This window comes from Thamnophis sirtalis, unplaced genomic scaffold (genome assembly GCF_051295495.1).
Source record: "Thamnophis sirtalis isolate CommonGarterSnake01/CBP01778 unplaced genomic scaffold, rThaSir2_p1.2 scaffold_8, whole genome shotgun sequence".
Classification (NCBI taxonomy): Eukaryota; Metazoa; Chordata; class Lepidosauria; order Squamata; family Natricidae; genus Thamnophis; species Thamnophis sirtalis.
The window spans coordinates 7,609,040-7,615,039 of NW_028261388.1; the positions used below are offsets into that span (position 1 = coordinate 7,609,040).

At 42.4% G+C, this 6,000-nt stretch overlaps 1 protein-coding gene across 8 annotated transcripts in view; it reads right to left on the reverse strand.

Moving 5' to 3' along the window:
- DLG2 (discs large MAGUK scaffold protein 2) overlaps window positions 1-6,000 on the reverse strand; it is a 1,057,900-nt gene that overhangs the window by 754,402 nt on the left and 297,498 nt on the right. The gene's annotated exons all lie outside the window — the stretch shown is intronic.

Sequence of the window (6,000 nt, forward strand, 5' to 3'; positions counted from 1 at the left end):
CATCCGGCTAGTGCAAAAGTTTAAGAAATTTATCAGCTGCTAATAAATAATTGGTTTTAAGGAGGCGGGGGCTGGGTGGCTAAGATGCTGAGCTTTCGATCAGAAAGATCGGCAGTTCAAATCCCTAGCGCCGTGTAACGGAGTGAGCTCCCGTGACTTGTCCCAGCTTCTGCCAACCTAGCAGTTTGAAAGCATGTAAAAAAATACAAGTAGAAAAATAGGAACCACTTTTGGTGGGAAGGTAACAGCATTCCGTGCATCTTCGGTGTTTAGTCATGCCAGCCATGTGACCACGGAGGCGACTTCGTACAGCGCTGGCACTTCGGCTTTGAAACAGAGATGAGCACCGCCCCCTAGAGTCTGGAACGACTAGCACATATGTGCGAGGGGAACCTTTACCTTAATAATAGCAATAGCAATAGCAGTTAGACTTATATACTGCTTCATAGGGCTTTCAGCCCTCTCTAAGCGGTTTACAGTGTCAGCATATTGCCCCCAACAACAATCTGGGTCCTCATTTTACCCACCTCGGAAGGATGGAAAGCTGAGTCAACCCTGAGCCGGTGAGATTTGAACAGCCGAACTGCAGTCAGCTGAAGTAGCCTGCAGTGCTGTATTTAACCACTGCGCCACCTCGGCTCCTTAAATAATAATAATAATAATTGGCTTTGGATTGCTTAGTTTGTTTTTGTCGGAGGTCACCAAGCTTGGATTGTGACTTCAAAATGTTTCTTTACCTTACTAAGATGCAGGAGGGTTGTGGAGTCCTTGGTGCCCTCTGAGCTTGGTTGTTTTCTTGTAGACGTTTCATTACCGTAATAGGTAACATCATCAGTGCTGTAAGAGAGTGGGATTTGCTCTCTGTGGGGAATGGAGTGGAGCAAACCCCGCTGTCTTCTAGCACTGGTAATGTTACATAGGGTTAGGGTTGTGGGGGCAAAGCACGTGATCAGCAAACCGGTTGTTAAACTAGTAGGATGCCACCCCTGTGCCTGTTGTATGCGGCTTTTTAGATATTAATTGGGGTGTGTTGATGGCTGGCTCTGATTTGCTTGTGCTGCCCAGCCCTCACTTTCTAAGTACTTGATAGGCTGATAGTAAATCAGCACTCTGTTTCCCAGGCTTCAATCATCTCCCTAGCTGTTTTTGTGCCTGCTCGTCCAACAATCTTAATAGCTGCAAAATTGAATGTGTTCGGGTTTGGGTTTCCTCGCCACTGCCCCCCATTGACCAATCCTTGTTTTACTACCGCAACAAAGCCAGAGAAACTAAGCCGAATTCCTTATTTTCTTACTGAGAGCTACATTAAGGCGAGTAATTGATAGTTTCCACTGGTTTTGTTTCCCTTTCTGCTAAATGTCACCGAGAAGTAGGAAAACAACCATCAATCATTCTCGGTAATGCAGACAAATTTGTCTCAATGCTTGCTTTGGGCCCTATCAATTAAACAACGCTGTCTAGAAGGACTCAAGAAATGGGCTTTCGTTTATCTCCACCCCTCCTCTTTGAAACAGCGTCCCCTACAGATTAATATTGTCCACTTTGGGGAAATCTTTTAAAAACTCATCCTTGGGTTAGATGGCCTGGAAGGATCCCTTTAGGTGGGAGATAATGGTGAATGTCAGGGTTCTGAGTAACACCCCCAATCAAAGAAGAATCCGAGGCTTGAATTTCCTCAAAGTACCATCTTATTAGAGATGTCCTATTGGCACGTCTGGGAAAACCCCGACTCTGAAAGTTTCCAGGTTTTCCCCACCCAAAAGAAAGTTCAAATCCCTGCCCAGCACCCACATGTCCGTCACATGGTCCAATCAGGCACCATTCGAAATTGGAGATCCTTCCCAGTCACCTCATTGCAGCTGTAGGGCCAGATGGCCTTGGCTTTCTGAGAAAAGAATGTTATTTTGGCTATACAGTAGTGGCCAAAATTGTGGAAACCTTTTGGGGAAAGTCTACAGTATTTTTTGAGATTTGATGGCTAATAATACTACTACAAGCCCAAAACTTGAGAGAAAATTTTTATAAGATGTTTTATAGATGGCATTTAGATCCTAAAAAAATGGCTTCTATGTATTTGAACTTACAACCTAAATGCTGGAGATGTGATTGTGTGGACGCTACATATTTTCATATATGGTGGACTTGCAAAAAGGTTAAAGCATTTTGGATAAAAATATGGTGGATTATGAAAAAATGTTCTTTAAAAAAAGGATAAAGTTTACCCCCTCAGTTATTTTTGTTAGGCAGAATTACTGATCGTACAGTTGTAGAGACTAATCTGATATTGCATTTAATAACTGCAGCCAGATTGTTGGTGGCGCAATACTGGAAGAAGGAAGATTTGCCTACTATTCAAGAATGGACATTGAAAGTGACAAACCTAGCCGAGGTGGCCAAAATAATATCTGCATATCTTAAGGACCATTCAAATGAGAGATACAAACTGGAGTGGAAAAGGTGGATTGACTATACTCAAAACAAATATGGGACTAAGAAACTCCAGATAGTTTATGATTAGAGATCAGGAATTATAAATTATCTAGAGTTAATCCAGCAAGGAGGAGCCAGAGTTCAATGGAAATACGTTATTAACTATCTTTTTTGGATTTTTTTCTTTTAACTGTACCTTAGATTCTTTTTGTTAAAGATTTATAACCTGTATTGGTTCTGGGAAGTCGGGGGGGGGGGAGGTTGGGGGGGTTGGGGGTGAGGGGGGGGGAACTAAACATTTGTAAAAGTTTGGGTTTTTTTTCCCCAAAAATGTTCAATAAAAAAAATACTACTTTTCTTTTTGAGTGGTACCATAAAAGTATATATCAATGGAAAGATAATTTAATCAGGGATGACCCAGCCCACTCCTGCATCTAGTCCAACCCCCTGCTCAACCATTTCAGACAAGGGACTGTCCAGTCTCTTCTTAAATCTTCTAGTGATGAAGCACCCACAACCTCTGAAGGCAACTTCTGTTCCACTTGTTAATTGTCCTCACTGTTAGGAAGTTTCTCCTTAATTCCAGGTTGCCTCTCTCCTTGATTAGTTTCCATCCATTGTTTCTGGTCCTGCCCTCCGGTGCTTTGGAAAATAAATTGACCCCCCCCTTCTTATTGGTAGCCCCTCAAATACTGGAATACCACTATCCTGTCCCTCCTAGTCTTCCTTTTCTCTTAGACTAGCCAATCCCAATTCCTGCAACTGCTTTTCATAGATTTTAGTCTCTAGGCCTTTAATCATCTTAGCTGCTTTCTCTGCACTTTTTCCTAAAGTCTGAACATCTTTTTTTTGGTAATTGTAACGCCGTTAAAATTAAATTAAAATTGCATTTTAATTAAAGCCGTTATTGTTATACAACTCTTTCTCCATAAACGCATGTCTTAGAAAGTAATCATTCTCATCCCAAATACAAGAAGAGAACGATGAAATCATAAACACCGCTTCGTCTTGTTTCTTTTTTCATCTTTATTTTCTTAGCAACGCAGCTCCTCCGAGATCATTCTCAAAGCAGGCTCCCCTGTGACTTAAGATTTCTTACAGGACGAGATGTCACAGGCTTCTGAAGCATAATGTAGATGCTGCTACCCTGTTTCCCTGAAAATAAGACCTCCTCGGATAATAAGCCCTCCCTGAAAATATTGTAACACAGGAGCAGCCATGAGGTGACCACGCTCACCACCTCCTGCACCGAGGTGGCGCAGTGGTTAAATGCAGCACTGCAGGCTACTTCAGCTGACTGCAGTTCAGCAATTCGGCTGTTCAAATCCCACTAGGCTCAAGGTTGACTCAGCCTTCCATCCTTCCGAGGAGGGTAAAATGAGGACCCGGATTGTTGTTGGGGGCAATATGCTGACTCTGTAAACCGCTTAGAGAGGGCTGAAAGCCCTATGAAGCGGTATATAAGTCTAACTATTGCTTGCTACCTCAAAAATAACAAGATCTCACTCCTCAGTTGTTCTTGCTAGGTATAATTACAGATTGTACAGTTATAGAGACTACTTTGATTCTGAACTTAATAACGGCAGCAAGATTGTTGGTGACGCAGTACTGGAAGAAAGAAGAATTGCCTACTATTCAAAAAAGAAAGGACGTTAAAAGTAGTAAACTTAGCAGAGATGCCCAAAATTTCAGCATATTTGAAGGACCATTCAGATGAGAAATACAAGTTGGAATGGAGAAGATGGATTGACTACATTCAAAACAAATATCGGACTAAGAAATTTCAATTAGCTTATGAATGAACAAGGAATGTTATAAAAGCCCTTCATGGTATTGGACCTGGGTACTTGAGAGACCGCCTGCTGCCAATTACCTCCCAAAGACCCGTCAGATCTCACAGAGTCGGCCTCCTCCGGGTTCCGTCCACCAGCCAATGCCATCTGGCTACTACCCGGGGGAGGGCCTTCTCTGTAGCAGCTCCGGCCCTTTGGAATGAACTCCCCACGGAGATCCGGACCCTCACCTCTCTCCAGGCCTTCCGGAAAGCCGTCAAAACCTGGCTGTGCCAGCAGGCCTGGGGTTGATGAGTTCCCCTCCCCTCTCGACTGGTATGGCTGTGTGATTTTCGCGTATTTTAATTATGTGTACTGTTGTTTATGTTCCCTTTCCCCCCTGAGTTGTTCGCCGCCCTGAGTCCCTCCTGGAGAAGGGTGGCATACAAATAAACCAAATACAATACAATACAATACAATAAAAAATACAATAACTTATCTAAATTTAGCTTAATAAATGGGGAGTTAAAGTACAAGAGGGAGGTAGGAAGCCATAGTTAGTTAGCTTATTGTTAGTGTTAAATGTTTATACCCTGTATTTTGCTCTGGGAAGTTGGGGGGAGGGAGGGTTGGAGGGAGGGGGAGGGGGGATGGAGGAAGCGAAGGGGAAGGGGAAATATTTGTAAACTTTATTAAAACTTTTCAATAAAAATAAATAAATAACAAGATCTCCCCCCAAATAAGGCCAAGTGCTTATTTCAGGGGTCAATAGAAAAATAAGACCCTGTCTTATTTCCTTTGGAAATAGGGATTTAGGACTGTGGACTGCTTATCCTAAAATGGAAACTCATCTTGGTCCCAATTGATGTTTTTAAGTTTCAAAATGCAACGTGATTGTCGTTTGAAAACAGCTATGAGCTTTTTTTCCCTTGTATAACTGTGGGAGTCTCTACACACCTGTTAGTTAATCACGGTGCCTCTGTGGCTCCACAAATGTGTCTCAGTGTGCGTGTTTAGTATTGTAAATTGTGTCTTTATTATGTAAGACATTTCGGAACCTTTGCTGAGCTCGATGCTTAGCAAATAAGTAATTACTTTCCGACTGCAATGTGAGGTTATTCACTGGGGCTGCCTTTTGTAATTGGAGGACCCTTACCTGTTTCGATTTCAGCTTTCCAAAATAAATAATCACATTCTGGCTGCCGAATTGTTTTCGTGGTATCATAAAGGGTTCCTTTATAATAAAGAGTACGGAATATGTTTAAAGGACTATTCCTCTACCTGAAGAATTGCCTTTATTCTTTATATATTGCTCCATGAAAGTTGTTTTAATCCCAAATTATGGATTTGCAAAAGTGTACACTACTCAATTGGTTGACTGGAGCAGAGTACACAACAGATAAATAGAAGATGATGGATGGATAGACAGACGGACGGATGGATGGACAGATGGGTGGAGAATGGACGGAGGAACGGGTGGATGAATAGATGGGTGGTTAGAGAGAAAGAAAGAAAGAAAAGAAGGAAGGAAGGAAGGAAGGAAGGAAGGAAGAAAGAAAGAAAGAAAGAAAGAAAGAAAGAAAGAAAGAAAGAAAGAAAGAAAGAAAGAAAGAAAGAAAGAAAGATCTACCTCGCACATATGTGCTAGTCGTTCCCAAATCTAAGGGGCGGTGCTCATCTCCGTTTCAAAGCCGAAGAACCAGCACTGTCGGAAGATGTCTCCATGGCCATGTGGCTGGCATGACTAAATGCCAAAGGGACAGGGAACGCTGTTACCTTCCAAGTTCCCACCAAAGTT